Raw genomic sequence first — 24,545 nt, 5'->3', positions numbered from 1 at the left:
CTGTTACTTCATCATCAGCGTTGCCATGTTGAACCATGAAATTGGATAAGTAGAACTAATTAGTTAAATCTGGCAACGCTTTTAGTCGGTAAAAATTCACACAGTTTGTTGGTTCTCGAAGACAACCACATTTTCGAAGGAGAGCTAAGCCTTCTTAAGCTGTTTGGTCTCATATTTTTTTAGTTTCTTTTTGCTGGTTTATTTTCTAAGTTTCTTTTTTTTAATTTGGTGCCTAAAACTAAAACCCGCATAATGCATATGAAGGTATTTTTTATTAGAGAGATTTGGTGCCTAAAATTGGTGCCTAAAATTAAATTTAAATTTTGTGCCTTAAACTAAAACCCGCATAATGCATATGGAGGTCTTTTTTATTAGGATTCCCGATTCTTCCCAGTTTTCTTAAAGACAAATATGGCTCTACTAGCTACCCCCCAAGTAACTCAGACAATCAAATTCCATTTTCACTGTCCTTGGTACTTTAAGGTGTTTGACATGCTATTCGGTGCCTTAAGATAAAGGTATCTTCGTCGCTACAAGGAGACGATTCCTCCATGGACACCTTCCTAGAAGGGTGGTAAACGTGGGCCGTCATTGTCACTTACGAAACCTCCCCAGTGTCATTATTGTGGCTATCTGTCTCAAATTTGAACCAACTGTCTTAAATTTCAGACAATCTGTCTCAAATTTAAGCCAACAGTACCATGTAATGCTGATTTTACTTGAAACAGAGGGGGTTTCACTCGCTGTAAGGGGGTGTTTTAGCCGAAACACTACTAAGAACAGTTTCAGCTCTGATTAGTCGAAAGTGATATCTTGTGATTATTTATATCCAGTCAAAGCCATTGCACGCTACTGTTTGTTGAAATTTAAGATAGATGGTATAGCTTTTAATACCTGCCCTCCATGCGCATGCGCTTGACAGGGCACACACCTAATGGTTCAAATAGCAAAACATTTTTAAAATAGCTGCGATGCGTGTTGACCACGTTTGTGACACTGCCTATAAAAATGTTCGTAATCAATGCTAAAACTTTAAAAAAAATATTAGTGCTTGGGTCTTAAAAACCGGTTGCTTTACAATACGAACATCGTTCCAGCTAATGCCTTTCTAATTTCGATGCTAATATTCCTGCTAATATTCCAACGGACCGAATCAAAGTCTATTAAGTCTCATTGTCTTATAGACAGAATTTGCTTATTTGTAGGCTTGGCTTGTGTACACTATTAAATAAAAAAACAAGCTTTTTTCAACTCAAAGTAAGGAGCATCATTAAAACTCAAAACGAACAGAAACTATTCCGTATATGAAGGGTTTGCTCTCTCCTCTATACCTTGCTCTTTCCGGTAAAGTTTTAATCGCTTTCAAAAAAGCTTCCTATTCTAATTAAACGGCTCTTTTATTTCAAGAGTTGTTCTTAAAAAAAATGGGACAAACAGTCAAACTTTAATGTAAAGAGTAAAGTATTGAGAAGGGGGGCAACCCCTTCATATACAAAATAATCTCTGTTCGTTTTGATTTTTAATGTTGTTCCTTACTTTCATTGTGAAAAAACTATTTTTTTTTTATTTAATCGACTACAGATTTTAGTCTTCGCAATTTTTTGTATTAACCAGGGGTTTTCTAACAGCATGCGACCAAGCTATTAATTAATTCATATCTGTATTACTAAACTTAAAACACTCAATAGCTGGTTGATATTACTCGCCGTTGCCTGAAATGCTGTTAAAAAAAATTAATAAACGACATCCCTTGCTGATTCTCCTCTAAAAAGAAATAAGATAGACAAACAGACGCGTACGTGAATAGACGTTTCAAAACCACCTGTATCCTCCAAGCTTCTGAATATTTCCTATATTTTCCGTATTTCTCATATAATTCGCTCATTTTTTTTTAGCTTTTTATAAATTTAACTACCTCCATAAAGAAATTTTTGGCACTCGTTTGAATGAACGCATGCAGACTTCTTTAGAAAACAAGATGTACAACTCTATTAGCTACCACCAAAGTAACTCAGACAATCAAATTTCATTTTCACTGTCCTCGGTACTTTAAGGTGTTTAACGTGCTATTCGGTGCGTTAAGACAAAGGTATCTTCGTCGCTACAAGGAGAAGCTTCCTCCATGGACACCTTCCTAGAAGGGTGGTAAACGTGGGCAGTAATGTAGCCATAGAAGGTTCAAACGCATGCCCTCCCAAGGATTTTAAACGCATGCCCTCTGACGTCACTTTATTTATGCAAAATTCTGGTTCCGTTGAAAGTGGTCTGGTAGGTTTTGGTCATGCATTGTTACATCATTTGACACACCTCCTTTCTGAGCAAGCATAGTTTCTATGCAAAATCGTGTCCAAACATGCATCTCCAGGTGATAGAAGCAATTTTTCAGTTTCTTTCTGGAAGTGGGACAGACAACATGGATGCTTATACATTATTGAATATTGAAAGTGTTGATGAAACGGGACCTAGAGCCCCTTATGTGGCGGTGGAAATTACAAGGGGTTCACGATTAACCTAGAATGGGACAGGATGTATAATGGATATGTTATTACATTGAGCAAATTCAACTCGGAAGAACAAATGTGCTTTGCGCCTAAGGTTAATATAGCGCATATAAAGAGACTACAAGATGGATTAAATGCGCTGGCGAAATATATTGAAGAGAACAATTTATAAAAAGCGTTTCTCCTTTTTTTTTGCTAGTGAGAGAGTTAAATGGATAGATTTGAGAATCAGAAAATCATACGTAATCTCGTACAATTGGAGCGAAATTTAGTTTTAGATGATGGCTTTCTGGAATTATCTCTTCAAAGGAAGATATTTTCCCGGGATATGGTTAACGATATAATGGGATTTGATTCCCCATCTTTGGACTATTCTATGAAACTTTGTGGTCGTGGCCCCCAAGCTTTTACTCAATTTGAAGATATTTTAATCGAGACAAAACAAAATGATATTGTGGTTTTGCTCTTAACCACTACATAGACGGCCATTTTGCAATGCTCTTAGGAGACATTTTTGTTGTTTGAAAATCAGTTTGTTTCTGGAAGTGGAGCAGTCAACATTGAAAAATGTTTTACACATGCTCATTATGCTTGTATACTTTTGGCAGCTGGTCGTCCTGTGAGAATTTTACTATTGCTGATGACTGTAATGAAAAGTGTAAATTATGCAATCCATGTAAATTGCATAGAGGATATGCAGTGCAAATTAAAGACTGTAACTCTTGCCTTGAAGACATTTACGACTCTCACACTAGAGGATTCTTATGCTCCAATTGTCACTAGGATAAATGTGATAGATGGGAAAATACTTATCCTGGCATGCACGCGTAAAACCCTAAGCGTGAGTTCAGTTTATTTTTAAGAGACTGGTATCGTCGCGGCTTTAAATTGTTTTGGGAAGAAGAACCTGGTCTACGTTTAAATTGCGGGAATAATAAAAGAGTCTGGTCTTTAGGACATCGCTGTAAAGATACTGGCTAGTATGATTATAAGCTTATAGACTTTTATTTGGCTGTTACAGAAAGTGATTCTTCATATGAGAACTTGGTATGTAACATTGCTTAAAATAAGCAAATTGAAACACGTGAATTTTATAATATGAATCAGAGTAGTATTATCGACTTTTCAAAGAGATTTAATAAAATTGAAGTTCCACTATATGGTAGAAAATTTGAGCCCGACTTTGCATGTCAAGACGAATACAAGTTGAATCCTGACGAGTACCACTTATCGTTTCTGATCGTAGAAGAAGAAATCTAAAGGACACAGTGTTTTGTACAATATTTTATTAATAAACAAATTTCCGTACATTCTTTAAGCATTTCACTTTTAGGGCAGGCACCGAAATTTATATTATAGAGGTAGGATAGAGTATTTTCAACTAAAAAGTCGTTCAATCGAGGATTGTTGCCATAAATCTTGACGAATTTCATGTAAGTATGTCAACAACTTCAAAAAATAAAAAATACAATAGGACATGAAAACCACAGCTTTTCGTTGATCGATCTTATACCCGCTTCCGATTTTGAATAACAGTTTTTCCGCTCTGCTCAAGAAAATTTTTAATTTGAGATGTGTAGAATTTATACGGTAGGCCAATCGAATCAAAAAATTCTTATTGCTTCTTGTTTGAAAGATGTATAACCAATTCCCCGTCTTTACACTGGATGGACTGTTATTAACAGTAATAAGAGTATTGTCAAAATGTTGAATATGTTCCAGGAAATCTGAAGGTATGCAATAGGATTTAAATTTGGACATGTAGGGGTCCATGTTAAATACATCGATTATTTGATTCGTTTTCATGGTGTCTAATAAAACACTGCTATCAGGGGTAATTTCCCAATAGGTTTCAAATTAATTTGGCGAGATTAATGCAATACTTCCCTCCAATGGCTCGGCAAAGGTACATTCTAACCGTATATTACCCGTCCAAACAATACTCGTGTCTTGAGTACCGGAAAAAATCCAATACAATAATGCCATGAGTTTCCGCAAATATTTCTTCACTTATACCATTTTCGAATAATTGCGAATCTCGATCTAGGGATTGCATTGTCAATTTTTAGAGGGTCCTATAGGATTTATCAAAGCATAAATTGTAGAGTGGGAATGTATTTACTTTACATACAAGGGATGAAAGTCCAAGCAGTTCAAATTTATACGGGGAATTTGTCCATGACCCAACGGCGCTAGCACTTTTTACAAAAGCCAGTGCTAATTTTGAAGGAATTTCCCCATTGATAACTGACGAATCGGTATAGGTACGCGCACCTGTAGCAATATGGCGTTGATTCGTGATTGTATGAGGCACGAGCAATTTGATATCGTTTCCAAAGGCTCTTAATTTTCCATTGCAAAAGCAACAGAGCTCATAACTTGTTGTTTTCTAACATAAAGTGTTGCTGAGGTGAGAGAGACTGTTACATCGGGTGCAGCGTCCAGTACTTTTTGCATAATATAATTGGGCGGTGTGAGTTGTAGTTTTATTTCAATCTTTACATTAGGAGGCAGCCATTGGAAACAGGTATATTAAACATCTTATGGTTTATTTTCCCAACTAGATGTAAATCTTTAGTTGTCGCATCTCTAAGAATATTGTTAGTATCAGTATTTGTTTTATATTCATATCTGATAGCCATACCTCTCAACTTTTTATATGACATCTGGGTCATCAACATGAATTGTACATAACTTACGTAATTTGGAAGATTATTGTTCGTGCTGACCAATGTTCCATTAATATAGACACCTATTTGTCGAAATAAATTATGTAGTATACAATTTTCGTTGGATAGCCCCTCGGTGGCACTTGGTTTTTCATTCTTTGATTTTTTAACAATGACATTTAAATCTATAACTGTTGAATTCAAATCGATAAAGTAGTCTTCATTGCAATAAATTTGAAAATGGACATTTTCAGAGAGGGGTTGTTGTGGATAAAATTGTTCGTAGTATCCATGTTTTACACTGACATCTACATTTTCTGCATTGAAAAGATTTAGAGATAAGGTGATTGAAGGGTGAGAATCTTTATGGTGTAGATATGCCATTTTCTAGGAAAGGAAATCCTGCTTGGATCTTTTTATTTTTTTTTATGCTTTACACTTCCGGGCTGGCTTGAGACTGATGAGTTATGGGGTCTTTCTCTTCCTTTTTAAACCTTTTCCATGTTGTTTCTATCAATCGCCGATTTTGCGAAACACTTTCTTTAATATCTTTCCCAGACCCCCAATCACGTAATGTAGAGGACGCAAAATTCGCTGCAACCTGGTGCAATATATTTTTAGCCAGGGGTAGTGCAGAAAGAAACAGCTTAGCAAACCAACTGCCGAGACCGTACCCGACATTGACGAGCGACCCCTATAATATTCCATTCCATGTCCAAACTGCCGTGGTCCAAGAGTAGCAACATAGAAATCAATATCAGGACATATAAAATAAGTTCTATTCTCCATTTCACTGGATGGGCCGAAAATAACATGTAATTACAGCCAAACTTTTTGTTATTGCTAGCGGATCACCCAATTCGCTTCTTAATGTTAACTGACAGAGGTCCAAATACGAAATGTTGACTGAAACGTATTGAAGGTGCTTCATATTGTAGTGATGAATATGGTCATTAGAGGTTTTTCGTTCAAGAGAACGTAGGAGTGGGACATTGGTATTGCCTACTCTTTTTCTCTCGACAAAGGATGCATAAATAAATATACAACCGTCCGAGGAGAAACCGGGTGGATACTCTGCGAAAATCACACGATCCATGCCACTAGCGCTTCCTGCACTTTTATCGTGGATTACATTATTTTTAAAACCAAGCACTTCTCTTAGTTTATCATTGAGAATAACCTTTTCATTGTCAATGGGTGAACTAATGGGGATTTTACCCTCTTCCTTTGAATAATTGAATTGAAAGGAGCAATTTTTACGAGCGGAACTTTTTTTGTTGATAGCACGACATAATTCGTTAATACTCCCAAACTCCTTATATGATAATTTGGCAAAAGAGTATTCAAATGAATTCATATTTACAATTACATATCGATCGCTAACGATTGGCAAATCATGGGGTCTAATTTTTATATTGTAAACTTGATCCTTTCTTTGGATATCATTTGTATTATTAAGAATACAATCTACAAGAGCAACTTCATACCTTCCCTCAAATTTAATGGCTGGGGAAAGTTTTGTCCAAAAATCGCTCGTTTTATTCTGATCGTCATAGAGAGGATCGGAAACAATGGACATGAATGTCACATAAAAACCTTCAGACATTATGAACGTTGTAGACAATGAGAACGTGAGAATATGAACATTGAGACATTGTATTATATTTCAATAAAACCTTTTTTACATATGGATTAACAAATTCACCTCCCCGATCTGTTCGAAATTTTCTATAAGAATCTTGTTCAATGATAGATTCAAGGACTTTAGCAACTTCATTGCCTCTATTTGACTGCAATGGAACTGCATATGCATATTGACTAAAAACACTTATTGCAAGTAAAATATACTTGTACGGTCTATTATGACGTCTTTGAGTCGCGTCTAGAGTCAAAAGATCTGCTTGTAATATATGCAGAGGATAAAAGGCTTTAGTTTTTCGATAGTCACGACTTCTAGTCCTATGATTTCGATGTAAAGTATAACTGGGTTCCTTTTCTAAATACTCTTTTGTTAACTTCATCTTAATTCCAGGAACTGTGGCAAGTGTATTGGGCGAACTGAAACTTCCTGGTTCTCCAATATTTTCATAAACTCACTTCAAAACTTGATCAATTTTGATCGTAACCGTCCGCTACCTTTTTGTTTAATACCGGGTGAATCAATACGTCTTCGATTTTTCTAACTACCGGTGTCAAATTGCCACTAGGTGTGCTTTCCAAGAAAGATTTAAAATCATTATCTTCTACCTTTAATGGACTATGTTCTTTTAATTTCTTTAAAATTTGCTTATTGCCGATAAGACTCTTGGGAAAATTTGACGACTTAAAAAAAATTATATAAATGCCCGTCAAAAGATTCGACTCTTTTACGATTTGCAATCAGATCCGATAATACATCAATTAAATTGTAGGGCTCTTTAATATAGCTTCATGTTTTTCTCATCAATTTGTTCATTTTCAGTGAGATACGTCAAGAGTCTTTTACTCTGTTCACAATTGGATGGTATCTAAAGTCTACAATACGTTTTATTACATCTTCTTTTTACAGTGTTTCAATACTTTCAGAAGGTTGGTCAATGATATTTACTTTGAGCGGTTTTTCGCGACACGGTTTATGTTTGTTGACATGACGAATGTTACTATGAAGCAAAATTAATTGTTCATCATTGGCAGTTGTTTCAATAGTAATAAATCGAACAATATTATCTTCAACGGGCTCACTTGATAACATGGAAAGTTTAATTCGAGTCAGTCTATAAGGTTTAGCCATTTCAAGAGAATTTGTTTACAAGTCCGGCGATTATCGGTAGCAACACCGAAAAGAAGTTACCACCCGCTTGAAAAAAACATTTTCTTTTACAATTTGCTTTCTTTTTGCAATCTAGAGCACGTACAAGTGATTGATGTTGCCTTGTCTGTTGCTTAACACGATCTGACAGTTGAACATTATCTTCCGTTAAATTTAAACAAAGTTCAGACAGCAGATTAATAAATTCCTTGTCAACACCATGCTTAAGTAATGCTTTTCTAAGTCGTGGTTTTGCATTAGCTAGCACGGAAAATTAAAATTAGTTATGCCCCAGGGGATAACTTAAAACGCCTACCCCCGGGCCCTGATGGGCTATGTTGACACCGGAGTTTTTTGTTATCAGAACATTGAACTATTTTAACAAAATGTCTATCTCAAATTTTTTATCTGATGCATTTAGGGCTTGGAGGAGGGGAGGGGGGGGGGGCTAGTTACCCTCCAATCTCTTTTGACTCTTAAAAAGTGAACAAGAACTTTCAACTTTCAGTCAAATGAGCCCTCTCTAAAGTTTATACGAGCATCCCTTCCATAAGAAATAATGGGAAGGATTCGGAGAATCCTTAAATTACAACCCTTGCCCTGAGGGCTGTGGGGGAGTTGTCATCCTCAAACACCCAATTTCCAAAACTTAAAACTACGTTTAATTAAATGGCTTAAAACTTTTTAAGAGTCAAAAGAGATTGGAGGGTAACTAGCCCCCCCCCGCCTCCAAGCCCTATATGCATCAGATAAAAATTTTGAGGTAGACATTTTGTTAAAAGAGTTCAAAGTTCTGATAACAAAAAACTCCGGTGTCAACATAGCCCATCAGAGCCCGGGGGTAGGCGTTTTAAGTTATGCCCTGGGGCATAACTTATTAAGGGGGGTTTATAATTTATGGGAAGGGTTTTGTATGGGAAGAACAAATATGAAATCTATTATAATTATCCAATTATAAGGTTAAAATGCATACTCTGTGATAGATGTAAAATTGCTTTGCACACAAAATCCTATTAAGGTCAATTCCAAACAGTCGTGATCCCTTTGTGTCAGCAAGTGAAATGGTCTTAACCTCCTTATTGGAGCTATTTTTTCAACCCATTCATTGTTGTTAATCGCTGTCCACAAGTTATGCAAGCTGTCTATTGTTCATATATAAGGTTTTTATCAAAGAGGTAATCGTATTGACTTTGAAAAAAACCTCATTCGATGTAAATTGAAAGTTCTAGATCTGTATTTTAAAGTCAAGAATAATCGGAAATTAAGTACCCCTTCCCCCCATGCCATAGAAACTTAAAAATTTTTGCAATAAAAAATGAACAAAAATTAATTTAAAAAAAGTTTCCAAAAAATACGATTTCCAATAAAAAGTCAAGGCCATTTCAAACTTCAGTTCAGCAGATACACTTACACGTTGAAATTCAATCTTAAAACGACCAGAAATTACTATTAAAGAATAAATGAAACCCAAAACGAACAGAAATTAAATAAACAATCATAGCAAAAAACATACAACAAGTAATAATATAAATGAATAAATAGATCTTAAAGAGAGTAATGCTTAGATTGAATATGAAAATCAAGCTTAAAAAGAAAAAAAATATATTTCTATTAAAGTATAAATTAAACTTAAAACGAACAGAAATTAAATAAACAATCAATGAGAAAAAACATACAGTATATATTAATGTAAATGAATAAATAAATCTTAAAACGAGTGAAACTTAAAAAGAATATGGAAATCCAGTTTGAATCGAATAAAAATAACTACAAACAAGAGTTTGGGTATCGCCTCACTGCAGAAGCCTAAAACTTACTTTTCGTTCAACGTAGTTTTAAGTTCTGGAAATTAGGTCTTTGAAGATGACAACCTCCTCAAAGTCCTGAGGACAAGGGTTGTAAGTTATGCCGTGGGGGCATATAAAATTTTTATAGAACTCGTTGTCGTAGAAACTTCAAAAGGGCTCATTTGATTAGAAATTCAAATGGCTTGTGCCCTTTTTAATAGTTAAAAGTAATTGGAAGGTAACTAACACCCCTTCCACGCCCACCATTTCCCCAAACATATCCAATCAAAATTTTGAGATAGCCATTTTGTTCCACGCAGTTAAAGTTCGGGAAATTATGCTTTTGACTAGGACACTCCCCCCACAGTCTTCAGAGCAAAGGTTATAAGTTATGCCCTGGGGGCATATAAGTTTTTAGTGAAATCTATGTAATAAAAAGATGAAAAGGGGCTAATTCAATTTGAAATACGAAGAGCTAGTGCTCTTTTTAATGGTCGAAAGTGATCAGAGGGCAACTAGCACCCCCGTCTCTCGCCCAACTTTTCCTTAAACATATCCAATCGACAATTTTAGATAGCAATTTTATTCAGTGTTTTGGATTTCCAGATAGAAATTATGTTTTTGAGGAGGACACTCCCCCACAGCCCTCCGGGCAAGGGTTGTAAGTTATGCCCTGGGGGCATATAAGGCTTTTACTGAACGCGTCGTCGTAGAAACTTCAAAAATGACTCATTCGATTGGAAATTGAAATTGCTAGTGCCCTTTGTAATAGTAGAAAGTGATTGGAAGGCAACAAACACACCTTCCACGCCCAGCATTTCCCCAAACATGTCCGATCAAAATTTCTTGATAGCCATTCTTTTCCACTATGTTTAAAGTTCAGGAAATTATACCTTTGAGCAGGACACCCTCTCCATAGTCTTCAGGGCAAGGGCTATAAGTTATGCCCTGAGGGCATATAGTGTTTCTATTGAAATGGGCAACTAACCCCCCTCTCACGCCCACCATTTTCCAAAACACATCCGATCAAAATTTTGAGATATCCATTTTGTTCAACGTAGTCGAAAGTTCTGGAAATTAGGTCTTTTAGGAGAAAAACCCCATCAGAGCTTTCAGTGCAAGGGTTGTAATTTGTGCCATGGGGGCATTTAAGGTTTATATAGAAAGTTGTTGTAGAAATTTCAAAAGGGGCTCATTTGATTGGAAAATGGAATTGCCCTTTTTAAAAGTCAAAAGTGAGTGGAGAGTAATTAACACCCCTCTCACGCCCTCCATTTCCCCAAACACATTCAATCAAAGCTTAGAGATAGCCAATTTGTTCAACGTAGTTGAAAGTTCTGGAAATTATGTATTTAAGGATGACAAACCCCCGAGATTCCCCAGGACAAATGTTGTAAGTTATGCCCTGGGGGCATATAAGGTTTATAATGTTAGAGTTGTCCTAAAAACTTCAAAGGGGGCTGATTGAATTTGAAATTGAAAGGCCAAGTACCCTTTTTAATAGTTGAAAGGAATTGGATTAGAACAAACCCCTCTCTCACGCCCACCATTCCCCCAAACACATTCAATCAAAATTTTCAAATTGGATGGCCATTCTGTTCAACGCAGTAGAAAGTTCTGGAAATTAGGTCTGTGAGGATGACAGCCCCCGCCCCAGCTCTCAGGACGAGGGTTGTAAGTTATCCCCTGGGGGCATTTAAGGTTTTTATTGAAAGCGTTGTCGTAGAAACTTCAAAAGGAATCATTTGATTGGAAATTTAAAGGGTTAGTGCCTTTTTTAGCAGTTGAAAGTGATTGGAGAAAGACTAACGGCCCTCTCCCACCCACCATTTTCCCACACACATCCAATCAAAATTTTGAGATAGCCAATTTGTGTAATGTAGTTGAAAGTTCTAGAAATTAGGTCTTAGAGGATGACAACCACCCTCACAGCCCTTAGAATAAGAGTTGTAATTTATGCCCTGGGGCCATATAAGGTGTCTATATGAAGTTTTGTCGTAGAAATTTGAAAAAGGCTCATTCGATTGGAATTCGAAAGGCCTAGTGCCCTTTTTAATAGTCGAAAGTAATTCGAAGGCTTGTCATTTTTATAGTAGAGATCGATGTGGATATAATGTATTTTTTTGTTGTTGTTGTTGTTTAGACCAGGATACTTTGTATCAAAGGAGCTGTTGTAGGAATTTCAAAAAGGGGCCATTCGATTGAAAATAAAAAGGATAGATGCCCTTTTTAATAGTCGAAAGTAATTGGAGGGAAGTTCATCCCTCAACCACCCCCCTCCACTCAATTTAAATTATTTTTAAAAAATAAATGTGCCATAAGATTAAATCAAAATGCACTGTGTTAATGCTAATTCCCAATAAGGCATCTCAGCAGTATCCCAAGAACGACTGAGGGTATTATGTTCAAATTTGTGGGGCTGCTTCCGCTCTTAAAACTTAACCAAATCAAAATAGCGTAAGTGTATCCAAGCTATCAAAGAAAGTAAACAGATTTTTTTTGCGAATCGTATCAAGTTTTCCATTTCAGGTCAACTAGAGGATGTATGAAACTAAATTAAACACTACTATATGTGTCCTTAAGAGATGGAAAATTTTTTTTACTCTTTTTTTATGGGGCACGGTCTGAAATGATTCCATTCTGATTATAATTGAATAATAAACAAACATTTTAGCATTATTTTCAATTTCAGAGGTCCCTACCTTAACTATTAGAAATGTGTAAGCGACCTCTGATAAAAAAAGCGCACAATAATGCCGTTTAATTCAAGAATATCAAACATGACTGTTGAGTTGCTGTGCACTAAACAGAAAATAAGTGATTAGCAATAGTAATAGCGTCCAGTTACTTCAATTGTCAAACTACACAGTTCACATATGCGCTTCAGACTGGTTCATCGGTGTCTTTTTGGTTTGATCACTGTAACGCTGTCTGTACTCTTTAACAACTAGCAACAGGAAATATTTCTGTTCTTCAGATGTTGTGTGCAGTTTGTTATAGTCATCCATCAGTGCAACACCACGTTCAGCAATGTCATTGATTACCCTCATGCTGTGCACTATATTTTTAACTGTCTGGTAGTTTTCGTCAACTGACCACAGATCAATGTTCTTAGTTAGGAATGATGAAGGCAGTCCGGTAATGCTGAAGAATCTGTTGGTATTCTGCGTGACAAAGTTTTCTAACTTCTTCTCTCTGAGTGTCAACGGGTCCAATGTTATCCTCTTCAGAGGGTACTCCGCTCCTGATTTCTGCAGAGGTGTAACCATATGATGTTTGGTGTCATTTGATACTTCGTCGTCAAAGAAGGCGAGTGCCACCAATTCCTCTGATAAGTACCATAGGTGTCTTATTATTTTGTTCAATGCAGTTTTTGATATCAATTCTGATATTTTTCTGTAGCTGTAGATGTCCTTTAGAAGTTGGAGGTCAATGCGAGGGGCTGATGGTGCTGACGATGCCTGAAACCATGCTTTCACTTAGATGATCACAGTGAATTGACAAATATCAGCAAGAGCCTTTTCTTGTCTTTTCGTGAGTTTGAACTGACTTCTGAACATCCAGATCTTTAGTGCATAGATGGGCTTTGCCATTCACCTTGTTTGATGCAGCCCAGCTGGAGCTCTGAACGAGATTCCCTTAGATGGCGTGCCACCAAGGAATATCATTGTCAAGTCCAAAAGCTCACGGTAATCATCACGGGGTTGATACAGTAGTGTCTGCATCTCAGCAAATGCTATGATATCTGTGATTACATTTGAACCAGTTGTAAACACACCCTCGTCTGATGAAGCTGTCTGAAAGTCTGCTCTGTTAATAAACTGCCAGGTTTTCTTAAACTGGTTGAAAATTGTTATCTCTGGGCCTTTGCTAGGACCAAGGCAATCAAGATATGATGTCGACAAGCAAACCAAAGCATGTCCTTGTCAAATTTTTGTTCCAGAAGGATACAAGCACCATTTCTTGGACTGGAATTGACAGATGTGGTGTCAAAACACATGCACTTTACATTATCTGGAATGTTCCAAGCCACAGCTGCTTTAAACACTGCTGCCGCAGAAGCTCGGCCAGGTCCCCAGGCTACATTTGGAACGCCAAGAAGCTGATCTACACCTGCTCCGGAGACCAAAATTGGAAGGCGATTGACAATCTGTCTGCTGCAGATATCCTCTAGGAGTTTTCCATCCCAGTGAATAGTTAGAGGAACTGTTGGTTTAAACTCCTGTCGTAGATTTTCGGCTATTGCCTGGTGCCGCTTCATTCTGTCTCTGCGAATTGAAGAGCGATTGACATTGTATTCAGCAGGATCATGACCAAGGTGTTGCAGAGTCAGAACAAGAAGTAATTCAGCACTTATGTCACTAACTTTAGCCACATCCAGACAAGCTGACATTTTGCCATCTAATATGTATACTTGTCCTCTTTTTTGAAGTTTTGCTGAGGTTGACAGTTTTATATCTTTTGTTTCAGGGTCTTTAATTTCTTGACCTTTTTTGCTGTCAGTGTTGCTGTCAGATGATGATTCCAGTGTCACTTTCTTTTCTCTTGTTGTTCTTTCTTGCCTCTCCTTCTCAATTCTTATTTCATGGTACTCTTTTCTTTTCTGAGATGATGCTCTTTCCATTTCTAAGACCTTGGTGACAATGGCTATCTTTCCACGGTGTCCTGGTTCCTGCTGCGATAACAGAAACTCACTGTCTTCTTGAATACGTATCATCTCCATTGTGTTGGCGTGGGCAAGGTCAAAAAAATGTTCAGGTCCACTTTCCACTCTTCTTCCTTCTTTTTCAGTGTCTCAGAACGCTTAGCTTTGTTTTCTTTATTTCTCTTCAGGTTGCCATACTCCTTAAAGAGACACTGAATTTTGTTTACCACATGTTTCTTGAGCCTCGTTGGAATGTGTGCCTTTGCCGAAACTGCAAGAACGTCATTGGTTGTGGATTGTGCCGCTTCACGGACTGTCTTGTTCTTCACTTGCATGTAGTGATAGAATAGCGCCATGACATCCTTCTTCGACGGTAGTTTTGTTGAAATCAGAGTGTCTGATAATTGCCCGATGAGCCATATGTCTGTTTCACTTCTTGTAGTTGGTTTTAATAGTGCATCATTACTGTCACCTGTACAAACCATGCATTCCATGCTGTCACCCATTGCTGTGTCAGTGTATCTGAAACAAAGTATCGGATTAATAAAGTTACCTGTATCAGTGTGAAGCATAATTAATATATTGCAGTTCATAAAACTAAAAAAAACAGAAATTTGCATTTTCACTTACATTGCATACAACAAAAATGGCGTCCATTGTTGAAATGCATTGTGAGAAGCCTGCAGATAAATAAGTAAATAAGTCCAGCAGTTCAGAAAGCTACCATGCTGTACTATAGTGTAGTGTTGACTGTTGAAAACTGTGGAAGACATGCAGCATTGAGCACTGAGCAATGAGCATGCAGTAACCAAAAACTTTAACCTCTGGTAGGGACCTCTTAATGTCAATATATTTGGCTCTTTTTTGGGATTCTGTGGTATTTTAACAATAGAAACAAGATTAAGGGGTGCCTGCTGAAGAAATCCTACTTTGAACAATAAGGACCACCCTCCGGTGTATGTTGTTAAAAATTGTTGAAAATTTTTCTCCAGCATACAAATAGCAGGCCAAACTATAAAGTCTTAAAAAAACAAAAAGATTTAAAGTATTATTTTCTTTTTCCCTGAAAAGACTATGTCAATATAAAACGAACAGAAATTAATTAAAAAAACTTTTTCCACAAAATAAGCTTTTCAAAGAAAAGCGAAGAACTCCATTAAACAAAAAATGAGCAAAAATAAAATCAAATAATCTTCCAAGCGTGAAACTACCACAAATCAGCATCGATAAATACATGGATTGCATAATTTACACTTTTCTTTATAGTCATCAGCAAAAGTAAAATTCTCACAGGATGACCAGCTGCCAAAAGTATACAAGCATAATGAGCATGTGTAAAGCATTTTTCAATGTTGACTGCTCCACTTCCAGAAAGAAACTGATTTTCAAACAACAAAAAAGTTTCCTAGGAGCGTTGCATAATAGCCGTCTATGTAGTGGCTAAGAGCAAAACCACAATATCATTTTGTTTTGTCTCGATTAAAATATCTATAAATTGAGTAAAAGCTTGGGGACCACGACGACAAAGTTTCATACAATAGTCCAAATATGGGGAATCACTTCCCATTACATCGTTAAGCATATCTCGGGAAAATGTCTTCCTTTGAAGAGATAATTCCAGAAAGTTTCATTCTAAAACTAAACATTGTTCCAATTTTACGAGATTAGGTAAGATTTTCTGATTCTCAAATCTATCCATTTATCATTCTCACTAGCAAATACAGACTAAGCTATTTTTTATAAATTGTTCTCTTCATTATATTTCGCCAGCGCATTTAATCCATCTTGTAGTCTCTGTATATGCGCTATATTCACCTTAGGCCACAGTATATATAATAGCAGTATTATCTTTCCCTATCTCACCCATTATAAAAACCCGGACCGAGGTGCGATTGCTCCAGAGAATGTATAAACCGGTATAAACATAAGCGACATTAGATCTTTTCACGGGTAGACAAGTCAGATCTCTCTTGAACGCGAAACTTGGCTTCAACGTTGGAACACTAATTTTGAAGAAACTAATTTTAAATTAATTTATTCCAATACATACATGAAAATCGTTAATTAGTAGTGCAATGTTATTATTAGATGTTTTTAGGAATTAAAAATAGGTTTCGAAGTCTAAGTTGGTTTCAAAGGCATTTTGAGAAAATTTCTGCCAAAATACGTGTTCTAGGGTAATTGGACCGCTGATGGCAGATCAAATGAGAGGAGCTGTTTGTACGCCCCGATATATATATATATATATATATATATATATATATATATATATATATATATATATATATATATATATATATATATATATATATATATATATATATATATATATATATATATATATATATATATATATATATATATATATATATATATATATATATATATATATTACGAAAACTTCACGAAAAACATAGTTTTTTTTAAAGAAAAGTAAAGGTCATATTAAACTTAAGATCAGTAGAAATAGAAGCCTACAATAACTCAAACTCAAAACGACCAGAAATTATTATTAAAGAATAAAAAAAGAAAGGAGAATAATTGGTATGGCTGTAACACTGCATATAAATTTATATAAATGTATATATAGTGGGCTGTTATAATGCATAAGGTAAATATAACATTGGTTTAAGAATGGAAAGAGAGACAAAGAATGAATTTACAACGATAATCAAGTTAAAATAAGATAATTGACAAAAAAATAAGACAAATAAGATAAAAATTTGATAATTGGTGCTTCGCATTGACATCTCAGTTTTTAAAGGTTTATTAATTTTTTCTCAAAGGGAAATTACGTGGTGGGCATGAATGTAAACTTGCAGCTAAATTAAATATAGTCACTTCCACTTTTCACATATGGTTATTGATATTGGTTTGATTTTTATTGTCTGTAGTACTGAGGAGCTCATTAAGGAGATAATCAAACACAAGTTTTAAAAAATTTCTGAATTTTCTGAAACTCCCTCAATTTTCCTAAAACTCCCTAAGAATTTTACGAAAAACACTTCTTAACAGACGTTTGGTATTTTCTTGGATAGGGCTATTGTGGCAACTTTTACCACAGCAACCAACAACTAGAATCTAAGTCCTAAAATTGGTCTCAATCAGGAACCCTTATCGCTGTCTAAATTCACAAAGTGCAAAGATTTTCAAACAGAGGTTTTTATTGTTTAAAGTTCAGGAAAAGTCTGCTCATTTCATACGAAAACATGGATTGAAAACAAAACTTGTCTTTTCTAGAAAATAAATATCGGAGAAAATAAACATCACGACGTGAAAAAAATGATAAACCATCCAGTGGCGGATCCAGAGGGGGGGGGGCAAGGGGTGCCCTTCTAAAGTAGTATAAAGTAGTGTAATTTACCTAATTAACGCAGTTTTGCATGAATTAAACTTGCTCCTAACGTAAGTTTATCGGATCAACCTATTTTGCGCCCCCCCTAAAAAATCCTGGATCCGCCCCTGAAACCATCACACCTATTCCACCAGTTATTAGAAGAAAAAAATTCCTTATTTTCACAGATTTCATCAACCCCCCGCCCCCTTTTTTATAAAATCCTACATAGGCCAATCAGTTGAGTCCACTGTAATTAAATAATAGATTAAGTCATAATTTGTATATAAATTAAGTCATACCTGTGAGATGGGATAGTTGCAAACCACTTGGCCGGCTCACCAAGTTTTTTTCTGCTTTCGCAATTACGAATAATGCGCTTTGTAACCATTTCTCATTGATTGACGCATACACACTAACCCATAAGTGCAGAAATAAGTGAGAGGAGCTTTTTGTTCGCACCGAGAATGAAGAGCCCGAAATCATCTGCGGTAAACTTACTGCCTAATTATATAAACTGTGCCTTAGGCGCAAAGCACATTTGTTCTTCCGACTTTAGTTTACTTAATGCTATAACATATCCATTATACATCCTGTCCCATTCTAGGGTTAATCGTGAACCCCTTGTAATTTCCACCGCCACATTAGGGGCTCTAGGTCCCGTTTCATCAACACTTTTACTATTCAATAATGTATAAGCATCCATGTTGTGCGTCCCACTTCCAGAAAGAAACTGAAAAATTACTTCTATCACCTGGGGATGCATGTTTGGACACGATTTTGCCTAGAAACAATGCATGCTCAGAAAAGGGGTGTGTCATGTGATGTAACAATGCATGACCAAAACCTACGGGACCACTTTCAACGGAACCTGAATTTTGCATAAATGAAGTGAAACCAGAGGGTATGCGTTTAAAATCCTATAGAAAAAGGGAGGGCATGCGTTTGAAATCCTGGGAGGGCATGCGTTTGAACCTTTTATAGCTACACTACTGTGGGCCGTCATTGTAACTTGCGAAACCTCCCCAGTGTCAATATTTTGGCTATCTGTCTCAAATTTGAACCAAGTGTTTTAAATTACAGACCATCTGTCTCAAATTTAAGCCAACAGTACCGTGGAATGCTAATTTTAATTGAAACAGAGGGGGTTTTACTCGTTGTAAGGGGTGTTTTGGCTAAAATACTCCTAAAAACAGTTTCAGCTCTGATTAGTCGAAAGTGATGTCATGCGATTATTTTTATCCAGTCAAAGCCATTTCACGCTACTGTTTGTTGAAATTTAATATAGATGGTATAGCTTTTAATAATACCTGCCACACATACGCATGCGCTTGACTGTGCAAACACCTAATGGTTCAAATAGCACAGTGCTTCCACTATGTCGGATTTTTCCGACATTGTCGGATTTTCGGCCCTCTTGTCGGACAAAAAAATATCGTGGCGGACTTCGGAATTTTCTCAGATTTTTAGTAAAAAACGGATATTTTTCAGATTTGTGTATTTTTCTAGACTACTCGAGTCTCCAACTCCAGTAAAAAAGGATTTTCAAACTAGTAAAATTAGAAGACTGATTCTATTATGGATTTTTAGAACGTCATTGACGTCAGTGGCAACAGTTTGACAAGGTACAATTTAGGAAAATTTGAAAATACTGTGCTTCAATCTGATCTGATATTTCAGTTAATTTCTAGATCTGAGGAAAGTTAAGGTGAGACTTTCTTTCAAGGCCAGTATAAGATTAGAAAGTCTCTTGCCAAGATACGAGTAGTAGCTTACAGGAGAGCTAGGCCACCATGAGTTAGTGACACAATGTGCTGCACAGGCTCAGAATGTTTTAAAATCTCAAAATGGCCTACTCAAAAGAAGAATGCAAGTTGGGTGTGGGTCTAGGTATGTAGATCGGTAAAAGACTAGTAATTATGGCACTCTTCTTGAAGTCAAGTTTAATTCGAACAAAGAAATTACCCAGAATTTGTCCAGAACTGATCTGCGAAGCACACTTGAACCATCGTAGCTATCCTGAGCAGCACTATGGCCACTCAGGACAGAATAAATGGATTCTGCACCAAGCAGGGTGGCCTACATATACGTTTCATGGGCTGCATATGTCTGGAACCTGGGTATGGAAGGAGAAAAAAAAAGTTTCTCTGAGCAGTAGGCTATAGCTAACCAATCAGTAAATCTACTATTTTTCGATCATCACCCAGCCCAGACAACTTTCTCTAATGGAGAGAATCTGTCTCTTGTCAGTAATACCCAAAGTGAAATAATTCCCAAGCACAGTTAACTTCCACTTAGGAGAAAAATTGGTAGATCTTCTCCTGAGTGGAAATTAGCTCTCTCGGGACTCTATCTCGTTTTGGGCATTCACTAAGTAGTAGCATATCCGCTTATCAGGCAAAGTTGGCTCTATTGCGCGACAGTCTCAAAAGAGTAGAGTTCCTGACTGGCTATAACTAGGGTATCCTACAAGGAAGGTTTAAAAGGTTAAGAGGGTTTCAATTTCCTTTAAGGCTACTCTGACTATCGTACAGTAGATTTACACAGGCTTTTTCAGGTTGGTGTAGCCTGTGTCATAGATTAGTTTTGTTTTAATATATCAAAAAGTGTCATAGGCTACATAATTCACATTCGTTTTTTCTTTTCTTTTTTATACTATTGAGATCAAGAAAGCTACAATTAGTCAGGCAAACTGTATTGAAAACAGCAAACTTATCAATTACGAGATTAATTCAACATCATTTACACAATTATTCAATGTGCTTCACAGGTTCATCTTTTGCTAATATTTCCGTTAAAATGGCTTTCTGATTTAAGAAGACCAGCTTTTAACAGTTAAGAGACAGTGAATTTCTTTGTTTTTGAAGTAAAGCATACTTTATAGATCCTTTGCTGTAATACACTTATTACATTTTACTTATCAAGTCTGCTTGCAGGAAGTACCATCATGTCGGACAGCTCATCATCTTCTGAAACTGACATTGAATATCTTAGTGGGGAAGAAAGGTGGAAAAAAAAGGGAGAAGAAAAAAATCCTTCCCAAGAAATAAGGCTCAGAGGAAAAAAGCCAAATTCAGACACAGATGGCTGAATGTCCCTGAATTTAAAGGGTGGCTTGCAAAGGACAAGTCTTCTGATGAAAAGGCTTTCTGTTCGCATTGCAGTCAGTCCTTGTGTTGTGGTAAATCCGAACTCCGAAAACAAGCAAAGAGTGCGAAGCACAGTGAAAGTGTAAGGAAATTAGAGGCTTCAAGAAAGCTCACTACAAGGATTGATCATGTCCTTACCACAGACAAAACGAAGAAGAAAGCCTAAAGGCCAAGTTGGCTGCTTTCATTGTCGAAAACAATCTCCCTTTATCATTTATAGAAACTCTTGTACATTTTCTGAAAAGTTTGCCACACAAGGCTGTTGTTGGTAAAATTAGGCTTGGCAAGCAAAACGTGACAAATGTGATCAGACAGGCATTAGGACCGGACTACAATGAAATTCTGTGTTATCAGTTGAGATTCACGCCTTTTTCTATCATTTTTGATGAAACAACTGATGTGGCAGTAAAAAAACAACTTGCAATTGCAGTTTTATTCTGCAAAAAGGATTTCGAAGTAGGAGTCGACCTTCTAGATATGGTTGAGTGTTCCGACGGGAAGGGGGAAACTATTTTCAATCTGCTGTGCGAAGTTCTTGAAGATAAAAAGATACCTACGGATAACTGGGTTGGGTTCTGTGCAGACACTTGCAATACTATGTATGGGTGTGAGAACTCCGTAGTCAGCAGAATCAAAGAAAAATTCCCATCTGTGATGTGTGTCAAGTGCAGCAGCCATTCTATTGATTTGGTGGCTTCTTATGCTTGCAAACAATTGCCAAAGCAACTGGAAGATCTGTGTCGGACTGTATACAATCACTTCAACATGAGTGCCAAAAAGGCGCTCTGAGTTTGAACTACATCAGCTATTTACTGACACCCCATTCCTGAACGTGCTTGCCCCAGGTCAGACAGGTTGGCTATCACTTCGGATGTGCGTTCAGCGACTATTGAAGAATTGGGATGCACTTTGTAGCTACTTTCAGCTAGTAGTAGCTGAAGATCCCACTCACACAAACGACAGGGCATGGCAAGCCCTAAAGAATCCACTGCTTCGGTTTCAGCTTGAGTTCCAGATCTATGTACAGGAGCTGTTTACAGATTTTAATCTTCTTTTCCAAAGTGAAAAACCGTTGTTCCACAAAATAAAATTAGAGGTGGAAATACTCTTGAGAAAACTGGTCATGAATTCCATGAAGACCAGCTACGTCAGATCAACCTCGCCTTTGAATCTTGACCCCGACAACGCAAGTGAATACCTTGCAGTGGAAGATGTGTACTTGGGAGTTGCAGCTCACGAGTCTCTTCAGACCTTGCAATCAGACCCGAGTACAAAAGCAGATGAACGTGAAGTGAAAGTCATCTATGAATGTGCTCGGACGTTGTATGTAGAGGCGGTGAAGCAAATGAAGCAGCGATTTTCATTTGAAGATGAACTGTTTACATTGTGCGAAATACTTGACCCTGTGAAAGCTTTGGATATCGGTGCTGTCACTCTTCTCCAAAAGATCCTTCAGCGGTATAAGGCTTCATCGTGGGATACACGAAAAATTATAGAAGAATGGCGGAGTCTACTGATCTTTGATCTTCCAGATGTGACAGACGTCTGTGGTTTCTGGCTCCATGTGGCTTCTTTGAAGACGCCAAATGGTACGCAGAGATTCCTCAACATAGGGGGGGTTGTGCAGCAGCTTTTGACCTTGCCGTTTTCGAACGCAGTTGTAGAGCGGTTCTTTTCTACGTTGAAAGACGTGAAAACAGATCAAAGGAATTCGCTCAAACGTGTGACCCTTCCCTCTATCATGCCGGCCAAGTCTGGCATGAAAAAAAATAAACATGTATCCCGCGACTTAGAGGTCGATGCTCCCCTCTTGAAATGACTCAGGTGTGTTAGAGCAAACGCGACGGCAGACGAGTGCGTTCAGTCTAGTGGAACTGCAGCTTTAGTTTAAGTTAGGTGCAGATGAAAGACGTAAGAGGGTAAGGAGCATAAGTGAATGTTTAAGCTGTAAGTATCTCTCCTAAAAGAAAACAAAAATCGAAAACCCTGTTTTGCATTACTTTTCCACTGTTTCGGATGTCTCGTACACGGCGAAAATCGCCCGGCTGATCTTGAGAGCGGAAAAGAGATACATTTTCTTATGCTTCTACAATCAGGTTTACATCGCCCGTTTGGGCATAATCCTATGGACTTGTGCAATCTACAAGGCAGCAGCTACAGCGTTTTTTTTTTTTTTTTTATTCTTTTGAATATGCGAAACTATGGCCAAAGACTGCCATACTTGTTTAAATTAATAGTCTGATTTGTGATACAAGTTTTCCAATAAATGAATACTCATGAGTAGCTAAGCATTTTTGAAATCGTCACCGCGTTCGTCACCTTCGTAGAGAGCGTGTACTGGACTGGACCATTAGGTCCATAAGGTATAACACTGTCTAGAACGTGGTCAAGATCGCCGCACAGCAGCCCAAGAAGAAGTAGAAGTTGCTCTCGGCCATTTGATCCGATGGAAAAAAAGGCAAAGCAGAAGGTAAAATAGTATGGAAAACAAAATAAAGAGGCTTTTTTACGGCCAGAAGACGGATTTTGGTTCACAATTTTGGTTTTTCGTCGAAATTCTGAATTTGTTGCAACTTATTTTTCTTCTTGAAGCGGTTGACGACGTTTCGAAAAAATACTGTCTTGGCTAATGGTCCACGGCGTCTGAACCGCAAATAGCTGCGTCGTCAGCGCAAGGAATTTCTACTGCGACTGCGTGCTAAAAGAAGGGCCAAAAGGATGAAAGCGGGAGTAGCGGGGTCGGATCAGGGAACTCAAAGGTGACTCACTGCGTCCTTTTCAGCCTAACACAACAGCAAGCTGAAATTGCCAAAATCATTTGCAGAAGAAGACGTTTGAGAAACCATTTTGAGCCGTTCTGAAGGTCTATAAATAGTGTAGAAAATGAGAAGTTTCATTCTTGTAGTCGGACTTTTGTCAGATTTTTCGGTTCGAGTCGGACATTTTTCGGATTTCGGACAACCGCGGTGTTGTAAAAATAGTCGGATTTTTTGTGGTCGGGTGTCAGAATTTTCAGGGTTTTCAAAAAGACGGAACAGAAATCTAGTAGGAACAAAGTGGAAGCACTGAAATAGCAATACATTTTTAAAATAGCCGCGATACGTGTTGACCATGTTCGCGACACTGCCTATAAAAATGTTTGTAATCAATGCTAAAACTTTACAAAATAGTGCTTGGGTCTTATTAAATAAAAAAAATAAGTTTTTTTTAACTGAAAGTAAGGAGCGACATTAGAACTTAAAAAGAATAGAAATTATTATGTATATGAAAGGGGCTGTCCCCTCCTTAACGCCTCGCTCTTTACGCTAAAGTTTGACTCTGTCTCACAACTTTATTTTTAAAACAGTAAAAACCTTTAGCGTAAAGAGCGAGGCGTTGAGGAGAGGACAACCCCTTTCATATTCTGAATAATTTCTGTTTGTTTTAAGTTTTAATGTCGCTCCTTACTTTCAGTTAAAAAACTTGTTTTTTTAGTTGATTTCTGAAGTTTTTGAATTAATGTAGCTTTGATTTTTGCTCACCGTACATGAATAATTTAAAACGAAATTCGCATATTAATTTTCCTTTTTTTGGCTAATTGGCTCTCTCGAAATTTTTTTCAGACGTAATTAATTTACGTAACGAATTTCTATATTCGTATGTTTTTATTACGTATATTAGGGAGTTCTTTTC

At 37.0% G+C, this 24,545-nt stretch overlaps 1 protein-coding gene across 1 annotated transcript in view; it reads left to right on the top strand.

Annotated features, from left to right (window-relative positions):
* Positions 1 to 24,545, top strand: part of LOC148953810 (uncharacterized) — a 273,349-nt gene that overhangs the window by 153,648 nt on the left and 95,156 nt on the right. The window lies entirely within an intron of this gene.

This window comes from Artemia sp. Qi Xiang Cuo, chromosome 3, assembly GCF_049724085.1.
Source record: "Artemia sp. Qi Xiang Cuo chromosome 3, ASM4972408v1, whole genome shotgun sequence".
Classification (NCBI taxonomy): domain Eukaryota; kingdom Metazoa; phylum Arthropoda; class Branchiopoda; order Anostraca; family Artemiidae; genus Artemia; species Artemia sp. Qi Xiang Cuo.
This window is presented reverse-complemented; position numbering and strand designations above follow the sequence as displayed.